A 26922-nucleotide genomic window follows, 5' to 3' on the forward strand; every position below is an offset into this window, starting at 1 on the left:
TCTTCCCACCCGCCGCCTCGGGCTGCGCCGCAGCCGCCGCCGCAACCTCCAGCACCGCCGCCCCAGTCCCCGCAGCCGCCGCGTCGCCGCCATGTTTTAAAGGGTCCGCAGCCTGACTCTGCCGAGTAAGGGGGGCGGGGGGGGGAGTGGGGCGGGTGAGTCGGCCTCGCCAGTGCGCATGCGCGAGGCCCGAGCCGCCGCTTGGGTCACAGTGACCGCCACCGTTGCCTGGGGATGGGTCCCTGAGACTTGGCGAAGTAGGAGCCCTGTGTGATCGTGCCTCAGAGTCGGGGCTGAGACCAGTCCTGGCCAGGGCAGTTACCAGGACGGTCTCCGGAGGCCGGGATTCGCGGAGGGTCCACCAGCAGGAAGAAACCCCAGGAGGAAGAAATCTCAGACAGATCGCCGGGGAGGCAGCGCGGGATCCCAGCCTCAGGCGTGCGCGGACGGTGTGCGGGTGAGTCTCCCCAACAGTGGCGCCCTTGTGATGTCGAGGACAGGTCTGCCTGGGTGTCCGTGGGCTGCTGTCTCACCGGTGGCTTCGTAGTCGCGGAGAGCAGAACCCGGCAGCTTCAGGGGCTGCCTGGGGGTGGGTGTTACCTGCTGTATGTCTGTGTGCGTCCTGGGTGTGTGTGTGTGTGTGTGTGTGTGTGTGTGTGTCTGTGTGTGTGTGTCTGTGTGTGTGTGTCTGTGTGCGTGCGTGCGCGCGTGCGTGTCTGTGTGCCCACTTCTGTCTCTCTCTTACGTCTCCCTCTCTCTCTCTCCCTCCCTCCCTCCTCGCTCTTCCGGTCGCCCTCTCTTTCTATCTCTGTCCGTCTGTGTGTGCGTGTGCCTCGGGACACATGTGCCCTGTGCGCCGGAGGGTGGGTTTCTTGCAGGTCGGCCTTTCTTCTGGTCAGCCTCTCCCCGCGTCTCTGCCTGGGTCGTGTGGCCGGTTGGCAGTCGGTTTCCCGGCGGTTCCGGTTTGGGGGTCTGTGAAGGCCTGGGCAACGCGGGCATCTGCGTCGGAACCGCAGGGGTTTTCGTCCCCTCCCCATCCGGAGCAGCCTCTTTGCTAGGCTAGATGCAGACGACCGCTCTCCAACCGAGGACAACGGCCTCCCAGGCGCTCACTGTCCACCCGCAGGAGGGTGCCCGCAGACCTTCAAGAAGATGGTTCTCACGCCTCTCGCCCTCTCCCTCATCGAGAAATGTGGCCACAGCTCGACGCAGGGACGGAGAAGGAAGCCGGCAAGGGGATGGGGCAAGCATCTCTGTCACTCAAAGGCTGGCCTTCCTGGCCGAGTCACCCGTTTGACACTCCTCCCCGGATGCCCGTGGTGGTGGCATGGCCCCGTATCCTGCCTGGGCTCTGGCCTCTGCTCTGTCCTCCCTCTTGCTGTGTCTGCCCCGTCTCTGAGAAGCCTGGCGGTTTCTTAGTCTGGCTCAATGTCTTCAACAAAGAAGACTTCCCAGTCCATCAGGGAGAAACCCCGTGGGCTTCCGTGTCATGATCGTCTCCCTCTCCACACCTCTTTCTGGATGATTGGGCAGGTGTGGTGATCCTGGAGCTCTGGGCTTCCATACCTGTGTGGGACAGGGAAGCTCTCTTGGTCTCCATGGCCCAAGTGATGGCTGCGCGCTCGGTCCAGGAAGAGGGGGAGGCAAGCCCAGCGTTCCCCACATTGGCCTTCCAGGAAAGGCGGTGTTGCATCCCACCTGCACTTCCTGTCTGATCCTTGAGGGCCAACCGGTTGCTCCGCTCCTGGGGAAAGCGCCCTCTGGCACTGAATCTTTTGGCTGCCACGGATGTCAGGGAGCCAACGGGACTGGGTTTTGGCTGGGTGCAGGGGAGGTTGCGTCAGGGGTACCTAGGCGGTGGCGGCGTGGGGGTGGGGTGTACTCGGTCCAAAGCTCTCGGCTCCTCTGGCGGGCCTCCCTGAATGTGGCCTGGACTCGCGCGCAGGCCCTGTCTCGCAGGTCTGCAGGTGCGCTTGGCTTTTCCTCCGCTTTGTGGGGGCAGGTCTCCAGTGGCCCCCGGGCGCACGCCTGGACATCACTGTCCGTCTCGTCGTCGCCCCCTACGGCCTCAAAGACACACGCTCACTGCATGTGCTCTTGGGGGACGTCAGTGCCACGTGTGGTCACACGGGCTCCAGCTCGCACTCGCCTCTGTCTGTCTTTGCCCGTGTGGCCGGAAGCCGCGTCGGGATGCCGGAGCCCCCGGGCCTTGGAGATGAAGGCAGGCCCCTGCTCCACCCAGGAAGGAGGGAGGCAGTGGGCTCATGGGTCAGTGCCGTTGCAGACGACAGCACGCCTTGCGGCCCTGGGGATCTTTCCGTGCCCCGGCGAGACCCTTTCCGCCTCACTGCATTGTGACCCCATTCCCGATCACCCGGTGGGATCCATCATCGAAGCCCAAGAGGAGTCCGCGCAGCCCAGCCAGCACCCCGAAGCTCCTCCTTCACCGGGAACCGAAGCAGAAGACCGATCAAGGAGGTCCTGACGACAGGACTCCTGTGGGTCCGACCCTGGGTCTCCCGCAGGCCCCTCTGGTAGTCCTCTTCCCACCCGCCGCCTCGGGCTGCGCCGCAGCCGCCGCCGCAACCTCCAGCACCGCCGCCCCAGTCCCCGCAGCCGCCGCGTCGCCGCCATGTTTTAAAGGGTCCGCAGCCTGACTCTGCCGAGTAAGGGGGGCGGGGGGGGGAGTGGGGCGGGTGAGTCGGCCTCGCCAGTGCGCATGCGCGAGGCCCGAGCCGCCGCTTGGGTCACAGTGACCGCCACCGTTGCCTGGGGATGGGTCCCTGAGACTTGGCGAAGTAGGAGCCCTGTGTGATCGTGCCTCAGAGTCGGGGCTGAGACCAGTCCTGGCCAGGGCAGTTACCAGGACGGTCTCCGGAGGCCGGGATTCGCGGAGGGTCCACCAGCAGGAAGAAACCCCAGGAGGAAGAAATCTCAGACAGATCGCCGGGGAGGCAGCGCGGGATCCCAGCCTCAGGCGTGCGCGGACGGTGTGCGGGTGAGTCTCCCCAACAGTGGCGCCCTTGTGATGTCGAGGACAGGTCTGCCTGGGTGTCCGTGGGCTGCTGTCTCACCGGTGGCTTCGTAGTCGCGGAGAGCAGAACCCGGCAGCTTCAGGGGCTGCCTGGGGGTGGGTGTTACCTGCTGTATGTCTGTGTGCGTCCTGGGTGTGTGTGTGTGTGTGTGTGTGTGTGTGTGTGTGTGTGTGTGTGTGTGTGTGTGTGTCTGTGTGTGTGTGTCTGTGTGCGTGCGTGCGCGCGTGCGTGTCTGTGTGCCCACTTCTGTCTCTCTCTTACGTCTCCCTCTCTCTCTCTCCCTCCCTCCCTCCTCGCTCTTCCGGTCGCCCTCTCTTTCTATCTCTGTCCGTCTGTGTGTGCGTGTGCCTCGGGACACATGTGCCCTGTGCGCCGGAGGGTGGGTTTCTTGCAGGTCGGCCTTTCTTCTGGTCAGCCTCTCCCCGCGTCTCTGCCTGGGTCGTGTGGCCGGTTGGCAGTCGGTTTCCCGGCGGTTCCGGTTTGGGGGTCTGTGAAGGCCTGGGCAACGCGGGCATCTGCGTCGGAACCGCAGGGGTTTTCGTCCCCTCCCCATCCGGAGCAGCCTCTTTGCTAGGCTAGATGCAGACGACCGCTCTCCAACCGAGGACAACGGCCTCCCAGGCGCTCACTGTCCACCCGCAGGAGGGTGCCCGCAGACCTTCAAGAAGATGGTTCTCACGCCTCTCGCCCTCTCCCTCATGGAGAAATGTGGCCACAGCTCGACGCAGGGACGGAGAAGGAAGCCGGCAAGGGGATGGGGCAAGCATCTCTGTCACTCAAAGGCTGGCCTTCCTGGCCGAGTCACCCGTTTGACACTCCTCCCCGGATGCCCGTGGTGGTGGCATGGCCCCGTATCCTGCCTGGGCTCTGGCCTCTGCTCTGTCCTCCCTCTTGCTGTGTCTGCCCCGTCTCTGAGAAGCCTGGCGGCTTCTTAGTCTGGCTCAATGTCTTCAACAAAGAAGACTTCCCAGTCCATCAGGGAGAAACCCCGTGGGCTTCCGTGTCATGATCGTCTCCCTCTCCACACCTCTTTCTGGATGATTGGGCAGGTGTGGTGATCCTGGAGCTCTGGGCTTCCATACCTGTGTGGGACAGGGAAGCTCTCTTGGTCTCCATGGCCCAAGTGATGGCTGCGCGCTCGGTCCAGGAAGAGGGGGAGGCAAGCCCAGCGTTCCCCACATTGGCCTTCCAGGAAAGGCGGTGTTGCATCCCACCTGCACTTCCTGTCTGATCCTTGAGGGCCAACCGGTTGCTCCGCTCCTGGGGAAAGCGCCCTCTGGCACTGAATCTTTTGGCTGCCACGGATGTCAGGGAGCCAACGGGACTGGGTTTTGGCTGGGTGCAGGGGAGGTTGCGTCAGGGGTACCTAGGCGGTGGCGGCGTGGGGGTGGGGTGTACTCGGTCCAAAGCTCTCGGCTCCTCTGGCGGGCCTCCCTGAATGTGGCCTGGACTCGCGCGCAGGCCCTGTCTCGCAGGTCTGCAGGTGCGCTTGGCTTTTCCTCCGCTTTGTGGGGGCAGGTCTCCAGTGGCCCCCGGGCGCACGCCTGGACATCACTGTCCGTCTCGTCGTCGCCCCCTACGGCCTCAAAGACACACGCTCACTGCATGTGCTCTTGGGGGATGTCAGTGCCACGTGTGGTCACACGGGCTCCAGCTCGCACTCGCCTCTGTCTGTCTTTGCCCGTGTGGCCGGAAGCCGCGTCGGGATGCCGGAGCCCCCGGGCCTTGGAGATGAAGGCAGGCCCCTGCTCCACCCAGGAAGGAGGGAGGCAGTGGGCTCATGGGTCAGTGCCGTTGCAGACGACAGCACGCCTTGCGGCCCTGGGGATCTTTCCGTGCCCCGGCGAGACCCTTTCCGCCTCACTGCATTGTGACCCCATTCCCGATCACCCGGTGGGATCCATCATCGAAGCCCAAGAGGAGTCCGCGCAGCCCAGCCAGCACCCCGAAGCTCCTCCTTCACCGGGAACCGAAGCAGAAGACCGATCAAGGAGGTCCTGACGACAGGACTCCTGTGGGTCCGACCCTGGGTCTCCCGCAGGCCCCTCTGGTAGTCCTCTTCCCACCCGCCGCCATGTTTTAAAGGGTCCGCAGCCTGACTCTTCGGAGTAAGGGTGTGTGGCGGGTGAGTCGGCCTTGCCAGTGCGCATGCGCGAGGCTCGAGCCGCCGCTTGGGTCACAGTGACCGCCACCGTTGCTTGGGTATGGGTCCCTGAGACTTGGCTAAGCAGGAGCCTTGTGTGAGCTTGTTCAGAGTCGGGGCTGAGACCAGTCCTGGCCAGGGCAGTTACCAGGACGGTCTCCGGAGGCCGGGATTCGCGGAGGGTCAACCAGCAGGAAGACACCTCAGGAGGAAGAAACCTCAGACAGATCGCAGGAGAGACAGCGCGGGATCCCAGCCTCAGGCGTGAGCGGACGCTCTGCGGGTGAGTCTCCCCAAAAGTGGCGCCCTGGTGATGTCGAGGACAGATCTGCCTGTGTGTCCGTGGGCTGCTCTCTCACCGGTGGCTTGGTAGTCGCGGAGAGCAGAACCCGGCTGGTTCTGGGGCTGCCTGGGTGTGGGCCTCAGTAAGCTTACAATCATGGCAGAAGGTGAAGGGAGAGCTAGCACTTCACATGGCTGGAAGCAGGAAGAAGAGTGAGAGTTGAGGAGGTGCTATACACTTTTAACAACCAGACTGACACTAACTCACTCACTATCACAAGAACAGCACCAAGGAGATGGTGCCAATCCATTTAAGAGAAACCACTCGATGATCTAATTGCCTCCAAACACGACCCACCTCCAACAGTGGGACTTATAGTTTGACATGAGATTTGGGTGGGGACACAGATCCAAATGATATTAGTGTGTTAAAAGGAAAAGGAGATAGCAGTAGGAAATGGATATTTAAATTCAATTTGTGAGTTTTTATTTTAGAGTTCTAAAATTATGTCTTATACTACCTATACAAGTGCTGGAATATTTTCTGTATTAAGTGGTAGATATTAATATCCGAATATCATACTTACCTTCTTTGACCTTGCAGTTTAAGAGGGCATTTTAAGAAAGTAAACCAACACATTGATTTTTTTTAAGGGAGAAATTTTTCAGTAAACGATATAGGTATATTAACATGAGAGATATAGAAAAATTACAGATGGAGAGACAATCCTACATAGAAACCTAAGGAAGCAATTAACTCAGACACAGAGATTGAGAAGAGTAAAATGGAAAATGGGTGAAATCTGGGAAAGAGTGCTTCTAGTAGAAGAAGCATAATATTGAAGGAACAGAGATTGATGTCAAGAGTTCAGGGAAACAAACCAGAATAAGAATGTTTAGACAAAAGGCTGATGGTAGAAGGAAATTGAGACTGAAAGTTATAGAGAGCACAGGCTTACTCGAAGATTAGTAGACAAAAGAACATCTGTAAGTTCAATCATGAAGGAGTGCCAGAATTAAAGAGAAAATAAGGAAATAATAAAGGGAATCATTTGATGTGAGGAACCAATTGGGCTATGAACTCAGCCTGCCAGCCTGCCTTTCCAATGACAGTAGGAAAGAAATGTTCTGTAAGTTATTTGGAAATTAGAGGACAAAGTAATTGTTTGTTCTATAGGTAGAGAAACATTTTTGTAAATGATAATACAGCTGTTCTACCAATTTCTCCTAATTTTCAAACTTTTTGAAGGGGTACACTATGTTTTCATGATTTGTTCATTCTGATTTCCAACTCATATTTTTTCATCATTTTCTCTTTACTTTTTAAAAAGTTGAAAGACATTCATGTCACAAAATTTTCACTGGATAATTTTTCTTGTTGCAACTGTAGATTTATGTGGATATATACAAATCTCTCTAGTGACACATCTAGAGATTAATGTTATGTTCTATTCCATAGGGAGCAAATATACCACATGAAACATTGCAACTATGAATCTAACTAGACTGTACGGGCACCATATATTGAAAAATAAATTAAAATTGTAAGTTCTATGAGAAAACACAAACATTTGAGTAAAAAAATGAGAAAGATGTAGTGGTGCCTTCTTCCTACGTTAGAAAAAAGGATTCATAATGAACAACTTTTTTTCCATGTATTTCCTACAATTGAGTAAAATAATGGTACTAGGCAAGTTTACTGGTTTGCGTTTTTTCATCTGGGTCTGGTTTTTCATTTCAATTGTCAGCCATTGTATTAACTACTTTCACCATTCAAAGGAATGAATGATCTGCCATAGTATTTTCTGCAGTTCCCTCTCTTGTTTTCAGTATCATTCCAATTCTGCATCTATCTAATTTTGATCTCTGTTCTATTTATTTTCCTGATTCATAACATTTTGCTTTGTGCTGAGCTCCTAATTGTCTCTCTGTGATTCTCAAAATTTTAGCCCTATGGTCTAAAAGATGCCCCAAAGAATGTAGCATATTCTAGTATATCAGTGGGACAACATAAACAACATGCTTAATTGTTAATCTATTTAAAGATGAAAGTGTTTTTCATTTTTTTAATCAAGTTAATGCTGACTAGATCCTATAACTACATTCTGCTTTTTATAACTAAAGAACTCCAGAAAAATAAATGTAATAGCTTTGCTGGAAAAGATTAACTTTACAATGCCTTCCTAATGACCTTACTTTTTTTTTTTTGAAAAGTATTTTCTGGTATACAAAAATAATATTCTGAAATATCTCTGTGATATTTGATTGCCGGATTTAACCTACATACCTCTGAACCTTGGTTTTTCAGACATACAAACTGCTTAACAAGTTCCAATGCAATAATCAATACACCATTGCATAACTTAGAGTAAGAAAAGTTGGTAGATATTTCAGCAATGCCCTAAAATATGCTTCTATTTAACACTTTGAGACAACCAATACACTATTTATAGTGTTGAGACAAAACAAACCTAAGATCACAGAAAAATATTTATTTTAATAAAATGGTATTTAAGTAGATAGTTTTTTTGTTGTGGTTTTTTTTTTTTTTTTTTTTGAGATGGAGTCTCCCTCTGTCGCCCAGGTTGGAGTTCAGTGGCCCAGTCTTGGCTCACCGTAACCTCCCCTTCCCGAGTTCAAGCAGTTCTCCCTGCTTCAGCTTCCTGAGTAGCTGAAATTACAGGCATGCACCACCACGCCTGTTTAATTTTTGTGTTTTTAGTAAAGATGGGATGTCATTAGGTTGGCCAGGCTGGTCTTGAACTCCTGACCTCAGGTGATCTGCCCACCTTGGCCTCCCAAAGTGTAAGTAGATAGTTTAAATGATTATGGGTTTCATAGATTTTATTAATTTGTTTTAGTTAACATACAAGAGCACTACAAAACCACATTATTTTATTTTAATTTTTATCAATAAACTTTATTATATTAAAGGCCATATTGCCCACTGAATATGATTTTGATATGCACAACTTCTATAATTTACAACTTACTGTATATGGTCTAATATAAATTACATTTAGCTATCTTGAATAAAAGATACTAATCCCCAAAAACTTAGTATATAAAATAATTTCTACAATCAATTAAGCCATGCAGCTCTTTTTCTCATGGGGCCTGGTGTGCAAGGGCTGCAAACAGCAGCATCCTAGGTAGTGTACAGCAGCCTGTTCCTTGTGTACAACAGCCATTGGACATTTATGTCTTGGATCTAGTGCTTTCCCTAGTCTAGGTTTAAGACCGGATGTAGTATGCCTTTGGAAAGCCTCAGGACCCAGAGGTCAGAGTTCACATTGGCCATGTTCATCCATACCAAGCTGCAAAACCTGGAGCATGTGACTGAGGCCTTATTTAGGGCCAAGTTCAAGTTCAGTGAATGCCCAAAAAGCCACATCTCAAACAAGTGCGATTTTACTAAGTTTAATGCATATACATTTTAAGACTTGTTGGCTGAGAAACAACTCATCCTGGATGGCTGTGGGGCTAGATATAGCCCTGGAATCATGGGCCCCTGGACAAGCAGCTAGCCCTGCATTAGAAAAGAGCTGCCCCCTCTTTACTCAGCCCACCAATGAATTCTATTTCCTGTACATCTAATAAATCAATCAATCAATCTATCTATTTAAATAATTCAACAATATGCAGTAGATTAAAAAACACAACTTTATCTTGATGTCTAACTACTGTGGAAATATTTTGTCAGTTATTAACATTCCCCTTTCAGGTTAATATCAAGTCAACAAAAATTTGGAGTTCTCTTGACCCTTTCCCCAATGTGTAAATTAGTAATATAATGTCAATATTCAGACAGGCAAATAAACTAAGCTCCCTTTGATGAAAACGACATGCAGTAACACTTCCCTACTGAGAATCATCTTAGTTTGTGAAATCATAATCTGGAATGGCTATATCTGCAAAATATATTAAAAGAAAGAAAATATCAAAAACATAATCTACAATACTTTTATGTATATCTAATCATTTTATATTTCTTTTTTATTATACTACTTGAAATACATACATAAAGGATAAAGAGTTTCAACAAATCTCGAAAAGGAAACCTAATTATGTATAATATTCTGACCGATTTTGCTTGCTCACCAAATTGAAATTGAAAAGAAAAAATGCAGCACTCTGTAAAAAAATAAAATGATTTCAAAATATAATTATTGTCTCCCTTTGAGAATATAAATGTTTAAATAATGGTGAAATAGAGAACATAAACATTCACAAATATTACATATCCATTCAACATTTTCAGGTATTATTTTGTTTTGTTCAAACCTCCCCTTCTGTCATTTTTCTCTCCTTTCTTTATCTTTAGCATAACTGAGCTGCTTTCCAAACATCTATAGTTATACCGGACATAGCATTTTCCAACATCAAACATGGTTTTTCTTAAACAGCAGCTCCAAATATTAATTCCCAGAGAAAATGACATTTTCCATATATGAGAAATATTGGAACCAATATAACAAAACTGATTAACATTTATAACATTTGAAAATAATTTCACAAAAGTTTTATTTAAAAAAATTATATTGTAAATTTACGTAAGAAATTATCTATCCATTATATGACTTGTATAACATCCACAGTATACTAAGAAAATGTTTTTAAAATATAGGATAAAGTGTCTAAATAATAAATTTTTAAGACCACTTAGTGCCACTATTAAAAATCTGAGAATAAGGCCTGAATATTTTTTGATCTATAGAGATTATATATCAGCATGCCAGCATTGGCTTTTATTACAGAATAAGCATTTTAGTCTTCATTAACTCTCATCAATTCACTATAGAAAGCATCTTAAAAAAAAAAAAAAGACCATCACTTGTAGAAAACAGTTAATATTTCGATGGTTTACCTGGAAGTTTACCGGGCATAAATTTATAAAATACATTCATGGATTGAAATAAACTGTTTTACTAAACAATATTACAGAATTCTGAGTAGATGCTGATTAAGCAGCAAATCAACAAAACTGTTTATTTACCAGTTTGGTGGCTACTATGCTAATTAGATCATCTGTTTAAAATGTGTCCATATGGACAATTTTTCTGTAAATGTTTTCTTTATGTCCACATTGTGTGGTAGTATTTTCATAGAACCAAGTAGAAATTAACTTAAAAATTAGTTATTTAAAGATGACAATAGAAGGTTTTGAACTTTGAGTCCCAAAAGGCAAGCAAATATTTCTGAAGTAAAATATATTATATATTTAATTTCTAATTTAATTTACATATAAAATATTTTAAAAATTCATATGAATTTGAGATATTTTCACATTAATTGGACTGTTTTTGTACCTCATTTTGCTTGGTCACACTACAGTGAGGTTCATCATCTTGTGGAACCAAAGGAAAACTAGTGTGATTATAAGGAAATTATTATAGTTAGACAACTGCGCATTAATTTCATCTTTAAGTACCAAACGTATACAGATATAAATACTTTTCTTAATACATTACTTGCAACATGTGCACAATTATGTAACAATTATGGTGAACTAAGTCTCCTAGAAATTTCCAAAATAATTTTTTTGCCTTTTTTTAACCTCTAAATCCATATAAATCAAGGGAAAATATACTTGCACATATGTATATTTAAACATGAACCTAGCCAAAAGTAAGAGAAATTTTAAAAAGTATAACATATCAAAATGTGGAAATTTCTGTGTTTAGGGAAAAATCTATCCCATTAAGAGCTTGCATTAGAAAAGAAAAATTACCTTGAAATTATGATGAAAGCTTCCAACTTGTTATTATAAAAATGAGAACAAATTAATTCTGAAGCAATCAGAAGGAAGAAAATAATAAAGGTTAATGAAGAAATAAACAACATTAAATGGAGAAAAATTATATAGCTAAGTAAATTAAACTAAACTTAGATCTTTGAAGGGGTCAATAAAATTGTTAAATCTCTGGCCAGACTAAAGAGAAAATAATAGGAAATAAATAATTTACAAATTTTAAGAATGATAGAAGTGGCTGGGGGTGGTGGCTCATGCCTGTAATCCCAGCACTTTGGGAGGCCAAGGCAGGCGGATCGTTTGAGGTCAGGAGTTCCAGACCAGCCTGGCCAACATAGTGAAACCCTGTCTCTACTAAAAATACAAAAATTAGCTGAGCGTGATGGTGCATGCCTGTATTCCCAGCTACTCGAGAGGCTGAGGCACAAGAATTGCTTGAAGCTGAGAGGTGGAATTTGCATTGAGTGGAGATCAGGCCACTGCACTCAAGCCCGGGCTACAGAACGGGACTCTGTCTCAAAACAAATAAACAACAAAAAAAAAAGAATGATAGAAGTAACATTTCCATTGTCCTACAACAGTTTAAGGATAACTAAATGAATACCATGATGAAATTTATAAATGTAAATTAGTTAATTTAGATTAAATGTACAAATCCCTCAAAAGAGACTAACTACTAAGGCAAACTCAAAAAGAAAGCAATAACATGAACATTCCTATATATATGTTTTAAATTTATTAATACCCACCTAGATAAACTAACTGACAAATTTTACTAATATTTAAGGAGATATAATTTATACTTTACACAAAACTTTAAGAAATAAAAAAGAGGAAACACTTTTCAACATGTTTTATGAGTCTACCATTATCCCCATACCAAAACCATAAAAAAGACATTACAAGAAAATGTCCTGTAGACAAATATGTATTTAGATGATGAATTTAGATTTCAAAAACTTCAGCAAACGATTATCCAATTAAATCCTCTCATGTCTGTGTGTGTATGTGTGTGCATGCATGTGTGTTTGTAAAATATATCATTACTAATTGGCATTTATCTTGGGAGTTCAAGATGGTTTCCATATTCAATCAACCCATCAATGTGGACTATGGTCACTTGAAAAGACCAGCAAATCCTCTACACAAAAGGCCACTATAAATTCATTAAAACAGCCTTCCATCACTCTCGAAATTGACCAAAGCATTCAACTACCTGAGAAATATTTATGTTTGGAAAGCTATTGAAATGCAGTTAAAAATATCGGGAAACCTGTTTTTTCCTTTTGTCCTGATCTTGCTAAATCCTTCTTAATTTTGTGAGACACTGCTTCTCCTTCCACTGTTCTTTTACTTTCTCCTTCCCCTTTGTTTTTGCCTCCCCCTTCCTCTCGCTTTTCTACATTCGTTCTCTCTCCTAAATGCTGTATAAATTTCTACATGTATAATCATATTTACAAATAGGAACAGTTTTACTTATTTCTTTCCAATCTGCATTTATTTTATTCTCCCTTTTTTTCCTTACAAACTGGATAGAACTCTAAGTATTATGTTGAAAAAGAGTGATAAAAGCAAACATCTTTGCTTTATTCCTGAGCATACATGAGGAAAACATTCAGTGTTTCACAGCTAAATATGATGGATTTTTTGTATGCTCTTTATCAAGATGAAGGAATTTTCTGCTATTTCTGGTTTGCTGAATTTTTATCACAAGTAACTGTTGAATATTGTCTTTTTCCTCTGCATTTATTGAAATGATCATGCGTTTTCCTATTTTAGAATATTAATATGATGAACTATATTATTAGATTTTTTTAAATATTGAAACTGTCTTGCATTTCTGGAATAAACATGGCTTGATCATGTGTGTCACTTTTTTACATAGTGTCGTATTCAAGTTATTGAGGATTTTGCATCTAGGGTATATTTGTAGATTTGCATCTAGGTTACGTTGGTCTAAAGTTTTGTGTGTTTTTTTCCTTTTCTTTTTTTTATCATCTTTGTCTTATTCTGTTTAAGTGTCATGCTTGCTTCATAAAATGAATTGAGAAGCATTTCTTCCTCTTCTGTTTCTTGAAAATTGTAGAGAACTCTTGTTTTTTGTTGTTGTTTGTTTGTTATTTTGTTTTTTCTTATTTTTATCCTCATACTGAGAACCAAACAGTCTGGAGTGTAAAACATGGTTCCTCATTCCAGTTAAATCTAGTACACAATGACAACAACCATCTTGGGTTAAGCATTGGCCTACAAACAGAAAAAAACCTTCAGGGAGATAGATGCTGATCTAGGCATTGTGAGAAAAGCTGAATTCATTTTTAATCATGAATGGCTTTTAAGGAAAGAAGACTTATTAACTAAAATAAATAGATTAGAGGGAATTCTCATCTATGAGAGAGGAAGGGATGGGATTCAACCTGGAAAAAATGATGAAGTTTCAGTGAACTGGGTAAGGTAGACTCAACAATTAATGATGGATAATGCTAGGACCCGGCACCGGTAATGAGCTTGTATTATGACTCAATAGCATCACTTTATCACTTTAACACAGATTGAGGCCTAAATAACCATAGGGCAATGGTTCTTCTTAGATGCAGAAGGACACATTTATATAATCTTAGGGACCCCATCTCTGAGGTCACTCATAATTTATATTAATTCATTGTTATTGCCATTGCCCCAAGAATAGATAAGGATAAGACATCCTGTAGTATAGGTAGCAGAGATATAAACTATTCTTATTCTTGTGTCTTGTCTATAGGAAGGGAGTGTATCCTGGTGTATGACCGCATATAGTAGAGACCATTGTCAATTAGGGCCTGTGAACTGAGACAGGGTGACTGGCTAAGTCCACAACCCATTAGAAACCCAGAAATAATCAAATCATGGTGAGTAGCAATAACACTTATTTATAATACTATACAGTATAAAGACAAGAACCAATTATGTTGAGTAGCTGTAGCAAATAGCTCTATCGTTCTTAATAACTTTTTCTGTAATAAAACTGAATTGTAACATGACCATACTGCAATATGACATTACACTGGTATTGTTGGTAAGATTCAACTATCTTATGTAGATAAGTTATATAATGCTTATATTGATAATCAAATATATTAAGATATTGAGTTAAAGCCTCTTCAGAATGTAATCTGGGTGAATAATAAATGGCCTGAGAAAACAGAATTTAGCTAACCATTATCTAATTTCAATGCTAAATAGTTCTGCACAGATTTATCAAAAGGTAAAAATAAAAGCAGATTGAGAGGAGGAATGAGTAATTTGGTTTGTACAAAATATTAAAGTGTATGTAATGGCCTTGTAGGATGCATTAGTAATTTTTAAAAATCAATCTTTACTCTACACTGTGTCCATAAAATGCTAGGCATATTCATGTTAATATTACTGTTGTTACTGTCATATAAATGCTGTATTCAATGTAGATGCTCAGAAAAATATGCTTGTTTTGCTACAGGAGAGATTAGACCAGGGACAATAAATATGGATTAGGGAAGAATGTGTTAACTCAGCAGGCCAGGGTTTCTTCAACCCCGCACATTCAAAGGTAAGGTTTGTTTTTAGGACTAGCTAGCCTCTGAGTTCTGGAAACAGTCTTACCATGAAGAGTGTTTTTTATATCTGAGGCCTTGGGTTTATGGTGAATGACTGACTTTATATGCCTGAGGCCCTGAGTCATGCTGTATTTATTTGAACCATGTGGTATCAATTTAACCAGATACGTTTATTCTAAGATATGATTTATGCCGAATGCCTGCTTTTGTTCTAGAGGGATCATGGAAAGGAAGCTGAATTTGCTGAGTTTTGCCACGTGGGCATTGCATGCCTATGTGATTAACCACCAATAAAAACCTGGGACATCAAAAAATAAATAAGCTGCTTTAATTGCCAAGAATTCACATGTGGTTGTATGCAGCATTACTGGGAGATTGAAGTATATCTGCATGTGATTCTACTGTGATGGACACTTGTAAATTTGTGCCTGGAGTCTCCTGGAATTTGCCCTGAGAATCTTTTTCCTTTGTTGATATGAATCTGCATCTTTTTGTTTTAATAAATGATAAACATGAGTATAATTGCTTCTCTGAGCTCTGAGAGTTTTTTAAATAAATAATCAAAGCTGAAGAGCAATGGAGACCCCCACCAAAACATCTTTACACATTTCAATTTTGTATTGAAGTAAATTTTATTTTCTTTTTTATACCTCCCGTATATATTCTATTTTTCTCATTATTTATTTATCCCAAATCTTTTATCTGTGATCATTTTCCTTTGTTTGAAATTTGTCTTTTGAGATTTCTTTAGAAGGTGCTTTTGGATGATAAATTTTCTGTTATTCTTTGTCTAAAATGTCATTATTTTGACTCATTTATAAAAGGAGTTTTTGTGTTTTATAAACCTCTAATGTATAGAAGTGTGTCTAAACTCATTGAGGATATTTTCCAAATTTTTTCCTACTTTTTATTGCTGTTGATAAGAAATCAGTGTTGGTATTTTGACATTTAAGTTATGTGTCATTTTGTTGTGGTAGTTCTGAAGATCTTCCCTCTGTTTTATATTCTCCTTCACCTTTCATAAATGTACTTTATTTGGTAATAAATTTTGAACATATACTATGCTATAAAGATAATCTAGGCCCTTTGGTTACATCTCGTAAATAAAATCAACAAAATCTGTTTTGAGATTATATTGTAATATAAGATACCCAAAGTAAATAGGATATGTACCATATGTTTGAAGGTGGTAAATACGATGAGAAAAATAGATCAGGTCAGGAAGAATGAAGATGATTGAAGGTACAGGTTATGATGAAAACTTAGGTGTGCCGAGGAATGAATTCATCTTATGTATCTTGAGTGTAATGTCTTATTTCTCCTGAATCTGAGAATTTGATGTCTTTCATTAGGTATGTCAGTGAATTTCACTAATGAATATCTTAGATTCCAGTTTAATATATGATAGTCATTTTCATTCTGTCTTTCATATCACTTAATCCTTTCTCTTTATTGTTCATTTTTATACATCTCTTAATAGTCACAGTGAATTTAACTATGTTTTACATTATGTGGTTATTCTCACTTTAGCTATCTCTAATATATTATGAATGTGTCAGTTGTGTGTTTACTATTGTTTGAATTAAACTTTTAAATCATTCATTTTAATTCTTACTTAATTCAAACTTGTTATACATTCTTATAATTCCAGTATGTGGAGTCTTTCTTCATGTGATTCTTTTATCTCCCTGTTTTCCTCCTATATTCTTTTCATGCACCGTCTTTCTCTGTGTGTTTTGTTTTGTTTTACTGTCAATTCCTAACTAATGGAAGTATATTTATGCAAATAATTTTAGGATAGAATTGAAATAGGGTTCCCAAAAGGATTATATAAATTTGTTTGTACCAAGGGCCCAGGGTTATAAACAGAATGAGATCACTTTAAATTTCTGTCTTGAGGATTTTCAAGTTACCCAGGTCATATTAGTGAGAACCCCAGAAAAGGGCATTCTTTTTTTTTTTATATTTCACTTTACGTCCTGGAATACATGTGCAGAACATACAGATTTGTTACATAGGTATACATGTGCCATGGTTGTTTGCTGCACCTATCAACCCGTCATCTAGGTTTTAAGCCCCACATGCAGGTATTTGTCTTAATGCTCTCCCTCCCCTTGCCCTCCACCCCCAACAGGCCCTGGTGTGTAATGTTCCTCTCCCTGTGTCCATGTGCAAAACCTGCAGTTTTGTTACATAGGTATACATGTGCCATGGTGGTTTGCTTCACCCTTCAACTCGTCACCTACATTAGGTATTTCTCCTAATGTTATCCTTCCCCTAGGCCCCCACCCCCTACAGCCCCTCCCTGATGATCCCCTCCCTGTGACCATGTGTTCTCATTGTTCAGCTCCCACTTATGAAAACATGTGGTGTTTGGTTTTCTGTTCCTGTGTTAGTCTGCTGAGAATGATGGCTTCCAGCTTCAACCACGTCCCTGCAAAGGACACAAACCCATCCTTTTTATGGCTGCATAGTACTCCATGGTGTATATATGCCGCATTTTCTTTATCCGGTCTATCATTGATGGACATTTGGGTTGGTTCCAAGTCTTTGCTATTGTAAATAGTGCTGCAATAAACATACGTGTGCCTGTGTCTTTATAGTAGAATAATTTATAATCCTTTGAGTATATACCCAGTAATAAGATTGCTGGCTCAAATGGTATTTCTAGTTCTAGATCCTTGAGGAATCACCATACTGTCTTCCACAATGGTTGAACTAATTTACACTCCCACCAATAGTGTAAGAGTGTTCTCTTACTACACTTCCAGTTTGGCTGGACTTTGAGCTTTGTCTCTGGTCCCCTGCTTTTTACAATCCCAAGAAACATGGGCTCATCCTTATCAGGACCAGAGAATGCTCTCAAGGTAAAATCTTAATTTTCGTAAAATTGTTGTCTTCTTGCCTGATCGTTGTGACACTAAAGCAAGATTTTTTTAATGTTTCATCCAACTTTTAAGAATTATTTTAGTGGTAGGACTGAGCCAGGTTTCTAATCCACACTACTGCAGATAAAAAAACGACAAAAGGTAACTTTCAAAAATAGAGGCCAGGCGTGGTGGCTCATGCCTGTAATCCCAGCACTTTGGGAGGCCAAGGCGGGCAGATCACGAGGTCAGGAAATTGAGACTATCCTGGCTAACACGGTGAAACCCCGCCTCTACTAAAAATACAAAAAAAATTAGCCAGGCGTGGTGTCGGGTGCCTGTAGTCCCAGCTACTCGGGAGGCTGAGGCAGGAGAATGGTGTGAACCCACGAGGTGGAGCTTGTGGTGAGCCAAGATCGCGCCACAGGACTCCAGCCTGGGCAACAGAGAGAGACTCCATCTCAAAAAAAAAAAGAAAAAAAATAGAAATCCATCTTTTTTCATGAAAGATTTATTATACATTCTAAATAAAATGGAGATAGAAAGTTAGCATTTGAACTTTAAAGTTATTAGCATAAGGAGCAATGAAAACTAAATTTCTCCAGGGAGTTACTCATTTTTCTGGGTTATAAATGAATGCCATATTATTTTTTGATGTTTAATGTAAAATATTATTGACTGTAATAATCCAATATGATCTAGGATATTCAGTCTTACACAACATAGGGATGCAGTATAGGTTGATGTATATCCAAAATTATAACACACTTTGTTCAAACACAATGCATATTACATTTTCCTGTAGCTCAAATCGGTGTTATCTGTATTATTAAGAGATATAAAGAGAGGATTCAAAATAATACTGAAGAATTCTCACTAATTTTATGAATCTAGTAGATCAAAATGTTACTCCAACATTAATATTGATTTCATAATACAGACTGTGAGGCTTATATAAATCTGTTTCAAAAAATGTATAGCATTCTTTAGCTCTTATGTTGTAAGACATTCAGAATATAATCCAAAATAAAGTTGTAATAAATTATCGCATTTTAATGAGTATTTTAACATAAAATGTGAGTTTAGGATTATTATAAATCCAAAGACACATAAACTCAGTTTCTAAAAGATATGATTGAGGGGAAATCATGATTTATTATATCTTCATTTTATCAAGAAAAGACACAGTTATTTATAATAAAAATGATTACAATGCACACATACTCTTTTGTGAGTTGCCACAGAATTTTCTATTACTGAAACCTGTCAAGTTCAATACATGTCTAGAATATGTATAAATAAAGGTTGATCTGTGATATTAGATATTATCAAATAAAAAATATTCTTATTGAAAAAAATGTGATTACTTATGACAACTTCAGGGCATCTTCTATTTGCCCCCTGTTATCAACAGGGGAGATTTTCTTTCCAACATTTCTCACTAATCATTTCTGACAAGTAGTTGGCAAGCTTAACTATAAAGGGTCGTCCATAGGGTTCTAGGTCAACCTTACCCTTTGGGAAGAAAGTACACATGATGTCTATGAATAAATGCCCTCCAACAGAGGAAAAGGACAATGCTTTACATAGTGTGTGCATAATCATTTTTCAACATAATTAGCTTATCTATTTGTGACATGATTTTACTGTCATTGCAGGTGTTTGACATGACCCACATTTTTTCCTTGTGCCAAGAAATACAATGGTTTTGTATTACATTAATACTTTAGATCATCTATAATATGAGTGAGGTTTGGTTAAAAAATATATAAAAATAAAAATCTCAGTTCTATTCGAAATACTAATGAAAGTATCTTACCAAAGTAAGACATTAGCAATGCATTGTCTGTCACTTGATATTTTGTGTGTTTGCTCATTTCAACAAGGGAAAGAGAATTAGAAAGTTGGAAGAAAACTATTTAAGTAATTCTTGTAAAATTAATATACATATTAAATATCATGAAGGGTAGAAACAGAGTTAACATTTAAAATGGGTAGAAACAGAGTTAACATTTAAAATGTTTATAACTAATGTGTAAATTTAATTGAAAGCCAACTGATTGCCCTGAATTTTTATGAGGAATAATGACAATTGTACAGAAAATAACTGACACCGAAAGTATCTACCTTTTCACATTTAAATGCAAGTGACTTTTTGTTCATTCATTCTAAAATTATGGATTATTATACTTTAGCTTGAATGTTTGTCTCCCCTCTAAAAGCCATTTTGAAACTTAATCCTCAATGCAATAGTATTAAGAAGTCAGGCTTTTAGGAGTAATTAGGCCATGAGGACTCTGTACTCATAGATGGGATTAGTGCATTACAAAAGGGCTGAAGGGAACTAGCTAATGTAAGGCCACAGCATTCAAGTTACCATTTTAGAAGCAGAAACTGGGACCTCACTTGGTGCCAAACCTGCCAGAACCATGGTCTTGAACTTTTCAGCCTCCTGGACTGTGAGAAACAAGTTTCTGTTTTTATCATTCTCAGCTATTTTGTTACAGAAGCACAAGTGAACTGAGACCTGAGATGGGAGTGTTTATGTGCTAGGTATGGAGCTAATTTCTGAATAAATAAAGATAAATACATTCTATGACCTCATCGTCTAGTGCCTGTTACAGTGACACAGTTAATATTTTTTCTTGCCTTCCTATTACTCATTTTTGCTCTCCTCACTAAATATTGAGGAAAACATGAATGCATCATCAGTTTTTCCACTGATACAACTGTTTAAGAAGTACATATGACATTATATTTTTTCTTTCTGTATTCTGTAGACTTACCTGTAAAGTCTAAGGCTAACATTGACTTTATGCTAATTAGTACTGTGTTCATTTCAGATGTTTAATATGCCTTGTACAAATATAAATAGATAAAACATTAAAGGTGCTACTACTCAAAACACACAGGGAATAAAATATTCTATTTGAAACATCAACATAGAGTTTACACTGAGGGAATTTTTTATTCATTAGTTTAAATGGGGCAAAATACAATAAATATTATTTGGTTATAATAGAGAAAGTTAAGTGGAAAGATGAAATGATAAAGAGCCCAGAGAAAATTGTTCAGTTTGCATATAAATTGGGAAATTAACCCCTAACCTGCCTAGGTAGAATTTCATAGCCTTAACTAAAATAATTATTTAAATTTACAAGATTTATTAGAAAAATATGAATAGAAAAATAAATGCATTGTTGCATTTTATGTAATTTTACTTGAAACATGTACATAGATTAAGTTGATTTAAATATTTTATGTACAAAAAACTATATTGTTGAAGATTCTAAGAGCTTAAAACTAAAATACAAGATAAACATTTACTTTATAAAAAGAGTAAATAAGATGAAGAATTTGAAAGAATTTAAGAATTAATTTCAGTTTCTTTTCCAAAATGTATGTGGTTAGCCTGCAATGCTTTTACAATCTGTTATTTTATGAGTATGAATATTGATTTTATTACCTAAACATGTATTATTTTTAAAATATGGCAAAAGAATTAAAGTTCTATAGTTTGACAAAGCCGTAAAGCAGATCAATCCTTTGACAGTTTAATGAATAAAGCATGCATGTAGTTGACACTAATTCATTTAATAAACATTTGTAGAACATATATGTGTAAGAAATTGTGCTAAGGAGATGAATGGTACATTAAAATAAGACAAGTTTCCAGATACTAAGGAGTTTATGTAACTGTAAGATACATAAAACCACACAAATGAAAAGGCTAAAATAAATCAGAAAATGAAGGGAAGAAAACAAATATCCATATTAAGTATATATAATATCTCAAATATTCTTTAAGATGTCTTAAACAGATTTTAATATTTAATCCTAATGACAGGATAACCTGATTTATTACAGATGATATAATTAAAGCTAATACAAATCTGCTGACTTTAAATTTTCAAAGTCTTCCTGAATTATTTGACTGTATAATATTTTGGTAAACATAAATAAGTGGATACTAATGCATTGAAACAGAAACAGAGTACTGTTCAAGAAATAGAAAAAAATGAAACAATAGAAAAGATCAAATTTGTAATACGACTACAATTTAAGATTTAATAAAGACAAAAATGGAAACCAATATGTAGTTAGGAGGACAGAAAAAAGTACAGTGGAACCTCCATATCCATAGGTTCTGCATGTGTGGATTCAACCATCCATGGATCAAAAATATTTGGAAAAACATTTATGACAATATGAACACATATGGAATTTTGCCTTGTCATTATCCCCTAAAGAACACAGTATAACTATCTACATCACATTTACATCGTACTTGGTATCATAAGAAATCTAGAGATGATTTAAAGTATGTGACAGTGTGGATGTAGGTGTATAAAATACTATTATACATCATTTTATAGAAGGGTCTTGAGCATCTGTAGATTTTTGTGTCTGAGGGTTCCTAGAACCAGTACCCCACAAATACAGAGGAACAACTATAATGAGTTCCTAGTAAACTAGGCTGAAGTATTATAACTGTACACAGAAGAATTTAAGGCAGAATGATTAAATAATATATAGCAGTATGTATAAGAAGTGAAGATAATTGAAAATTAAATTGATAGGAAAGACATGAAAAATATAATGAAATCAATGGAAAAATTAAAACTTTAGCAAGATGTACAAGCAAGGACTGGGTAGATTTCACCTGAAAGATATAATTTGTAATGACAAAGTACTGTGATAGTCTAGCCTAATATTTTATTGTATCTTAAAACTTTCCTCTGGCTCATTCTGGTCTGATCACACCAGCTTTCTTATGGCTTCTTTTATCTGCCAAGAATTATGCTGTAGTCTAATTGACCTCCCCAAATTTGTATATTAAAATTCTCACCACCAAGGTGATAATATTAAAAAATGGGCCATTTGATAGATGACTGGATCATGGGAGTGGAGCCCTTATGAAAGGTGCCACAGGGAGACCCCTCCCTCTTCCACCATGTGAGGTTAGACTGAGAAATACATCTCTGTGGTTTATAAGCTGCTCAGTCTATGGCATTTTGTTATAGCAGCCCATGCTAATGAATACAGATGACCGTGTGCCTGCAGACCTTCCTAGGAAATTATTGAGTCCTTCATTGAATACTAAACTGTGAATACATGAGAGAAAATAACTGAAGCCTGGGGTAAAATGCCAACACAAAGGGTCTGAAGAACAATTCTCAAAGCTCAGAAAGCTCTGCAAATATTATTGTTGCCACAAACCAAAGTAGAAGACAGGGTAATATATGAGCTATTGGGGAGAATCTTTGGAAGAATCCTGCTTTTGTGATGGAACTCACTCATTCCTAAACCTAAAGCAACTCTATATCTTCTCTAAGAAAATTTTATAGCAATCTCTAAAAGCATCAAACTGATTCCAAATAATTTAACTATGTTTGAGAACAAAATACAAATATACAAAAGGAATTCAACAAAATCCATCACAAAACAATATAGAATTCACAATATCTTGTTTCGATGAACATAATAATTAGTGTTGAAACATGTTAATTCAGGTGTTAAAAATATGCTTTATTTTTTCAAATAAGATGGGAAAATATGTATATTATGAGAAAATAAAAATGGAAGAAATAAAAACAAACAAGCAGACTCCTAAAACAGAAAAAATAAGTAGACTAGATTAAAAATGTATGAATAAATTTAACAGCACTTTAACCATTGTAGAAAAAAATACCAGTGATTTTGATAACATAACAATATAAGCTATCCAAAACAGAAAACATAGACACATTTGAAAATACTACCACACTGTGTTGGACAATATCAAGCAGCATAATACAAGAAGAGATGGAGTCCCAGAAGAAGACTGAGTGGATGTATGTGTGTGAGTATGTGGTAGAGAAGAATAAAACCAAAAATTCGAAGAAATGATTGCCAAAATGTTATTAGAATCACAAATAAAGACAAAACGGCAAGGTAAACTATTGTCTAATTTCTGAAAATCAGTGATAAAGAGAAAAATCTTAAAAGGCATCAGAGATGAAAAAATAATCCACATCAAAAGAAACACACACACACACACAAATACGGGCAATTTTCTTCAGAAACTATGAAAGCTTGGAGACAATGGAGCAATCATAAATAACTAAGAAAAAACAGCTTAATCTACATTTTTATAACAAGTAGAAAATTTTAAGCACTAAAGTAAAATAGGGCTCGTTTATTTTTAGAAAATTAAAAATAGGTTTGGAACTAGGGTAAAGTAAATGACACAACTAGGTCCCAAAACCTAAAGAGCTACTCACTTTCAGGGTTATATATTTGAGATTGAGAGTGCAAGACTTGTGCCTTGTGTGACCTGAGAGAGTGCCTCATTAAGTTTTTCACCAGAGGTAATTTGCTCATCTCAATGTTGTCTCAGCACTGAACAAAATCTGAAGAATTTCATTGTCAGCCATCTTCCATTGTCATTTATAAGAAAGATTCCTAAGGCAGAAGTAAAATTTTATGAGATGTATATGTGTGTCTGCAGAAAAAACTGGCAATGTATTATACTGCATATCAAGTGATATACTATTATTTGAAAGTAGGCTGTGATGAGCTAAGTATTTATATTTTAAAACTTAAAGTAGAAGTATTTATATTTTAAACCTTAAAACAGAAGTATTTATATTTTAAACCTTAAAGCAGAAGTATTTATATTTTAAACCTTAAAGCAGAACCTAAAAAAGAAGTACATTAGTAAACCAATAGTAGAAATAACAAAAATAATGAAGTACATATTTAACTAATCTACAAAATGTAAAAAAAAGGATAAATAATTGAACAAGGAGCATATAAGATAAATAGAAGACATAGCAGGAAGGTATATTTAAAACTAAGCTTATTCATAATCACATTACATTACATGTAAATCATTCATACACATCAATGAGAAATCAGAAATCTAATTCTGTCTACTAAAATTCTACTATAAATATAAATACATAGATATCTGTGTGTGTAGTATGAAAAAATATTTATAGAAAACTAGAGTTACTATATTAATGTCAAACTAAATATATTTCAGAACAAAATATATTACCAGTGATCGAAAATATACTCACTGATTATAAAGGGGTCAATTTATTAAGATAACTAAACAATATTAACACAAAGAAACTATACATGTTAAGGTGATGAATATCAGAATCCTGATTTGATAATTGTACATTGTATGCTTGTATCCGTATGTACCCCATACATACGTGCAAGTATTATGTATCCATAATAATTAAAAATTTTTTAGAAATAAAAAATTAGATAAATGTAATAGTGCCATGTGTTTACATTAGAAAAGACAAAAGAATCTAATCAGTTCCTAAAGCAAATTAAACCCAAACAAAACAGAATGCTGTTGTCTGAATGTTTGTGTCTCCTCGAATTTCCTATGTAGAAATCCTAACTCCCAAATTTATGGTATTAGGAGATGGGGTCTTTTGGGAGGTGCTTAGATCCTGAAAGTAGAGATCTGGGGCTCTTTTATAAGGGTACTAAATTAGTACTACATTAAGGATAGTAAATGAGTAGTTTTCTTACAAAAGAGACCCCAGAGAGCTACCTTGCTCTTTCCATTACGTGAGGATGCAGAGAGAAGGAAACATCTATGGACCAGGAAATGGGCCCTCACCAGACATCAAATCTTTGAGTGCCTTGATTTCTGACCTCTCAGCCTCCAGAACTGTGAGAGGTAAATTTATAAGTTTATATTATTATAAATTATAAAATTATGTTGTTTATAAGCCACAACAAAAAGGTATTTTTTCTATTGCAGTCGAAATGTACTAAGGTACAAAGAAATAATAAAATACATATAAGAACAAAAATCAATAAAAATTGAAAGAACACTAAAATGGAATATCAATAAAATAAAAAGCTAATTTATTAAAAAATGAAAAAATTCTAGCTATGCTCAACAAAAAAGAGAAAAAATACTAAATACTAAAGCCAGTAATGAAAGAAAGACTGTCACTAATTATACTATAGGTTATAAAACGATAGTAAGCACACAATGTTTAAACTTTATGCAAATACATTTTAAAAGTTTGGTAAACGGACACATTACTTTAGAGAAAAGAGTTTACAAAATTCACTTAAAAATAAAGAGACACCATGAATAATCCTGCAACTATTAAATACATTAAATCTATAATTTGAAACTCACACACAAAATAATTCCAGGTCAGGAAGGTTTCACTCTTGTATTCTCACAATCTTTAAAGAATAAATGGTAACAATTCTATGCAAATAAATAAAATAAAAATAAAACAGAAATAAAAGAGGAAGCAACCCTAACAGCACATTATATGAGGTACAGATTACCCTTAAAGGAAAAAAATAGGTAGAGATTAACAGAAAACTACAGACCTACATTTTGATTTAAAAAATTTGTATAGGATTATTTTATTAAAAGTAGGAAAGCATTTGATGACATTTTACATGTATTCATAATAAAGACTTACAGAAAAGTAGTCAAGAGAAACAAATTATTTCAAAAGTAATAAACATATCTAAAAATATAGTTAATATAGTGAAATACCAAATGGTTCCTCCTACTATAAGAAAGAATGCAGAAATATCCACTATGAACCATTCTGTTCGATACTTAGAAAACTACAATGCAGTGCTGAGAGACATTAAGGCAGACCTAAATAAATGGAGAGAGAAACCAAGTTCAATAATTTGAATGCTTTATAGTGTTAAGAAGGTAGTTCTACTAAATTGATTTCTAGATTAATTGCAATATCAGTCAAAACCTCAGTAGGCTTTTTATGTAAATAACAAATATTTTTTCAAAATTACTATGTAATGTTATAAAATATTATAAATTAATATTGAAAATATTTTACATGAAAGTTCAAATTTCTGGAGCCTTTTAAGATAAGAGGTTGGCAGTAGTTCTATGGTATAAACACTAAGTATATAAAAACTGAAGACTTCTATTAATATCAGACAAAATGGGCCACAAATCAAGAAACATTTTTAGCAGGATAAAGATCAATATAATTGGTCCAATTCATCAGGAGAACCTGATAATGCAAAATGTTTTTTCACACATTAACAAACAATTCTGCATTTAAAATACTCAAGCCAAAAACTTACAGAATTGAACAAAAAAATATACAAATCCACAATATATTTAAAGATTTGAAAACTATTTTCTGATATTATTAAACAAGTAAATAAAAAATTTTAAAGAAAATATCTACAAATTTAATGACATTATAACCTAACAAGTTCTAGGATGCATAGAATATTATACTCATCACCAGCAAAA

At 38.7% G+C, this 26922-nt stretch overlaps 1 long non-coding RNA gene and 1 pseudogene across 1 annotated transcript; both read left to right on the forward strand.

The window, feature by feature from the left end:
* Positions 1 to 237: 237 nt before the first annotated feature.
* On the forward strand, positions 238 to 23293 carry LOC134730290 (uncharacterized). Its single transcript, XR_010112024.1, has 4 exons — positions 238 to 5461; positions 13971 to 14097; positions 14685 to 14774; positions 14997 to 23293. It is a non-coding gene; the product is annotated as an uncharacterized LOC134730290 (long non-coding RNA).
* On the forward strand, positions 8537 to 8646 carry LOC129397716 (small nucleolar RNA SNORA70; annotated as a pseudogene).
* Positions 23294 to 26922: the final 3629 nt, after the last annotated feature.

The sequence above is a fragment of the Pan paniscus genome, chromosome 3 (genome assembly GCF_029289425.2).
Source record: "Pan paniscus chromosome 3, NHGRI_mPanPan1-v2.0_pri, whole genome shotgun sequence".
Taxonomy (NCBI): Eukaryota; Metazoa; Chordata; class Mammalia; order Primates; family Hominidae; genus Pan; species Pan paniscus.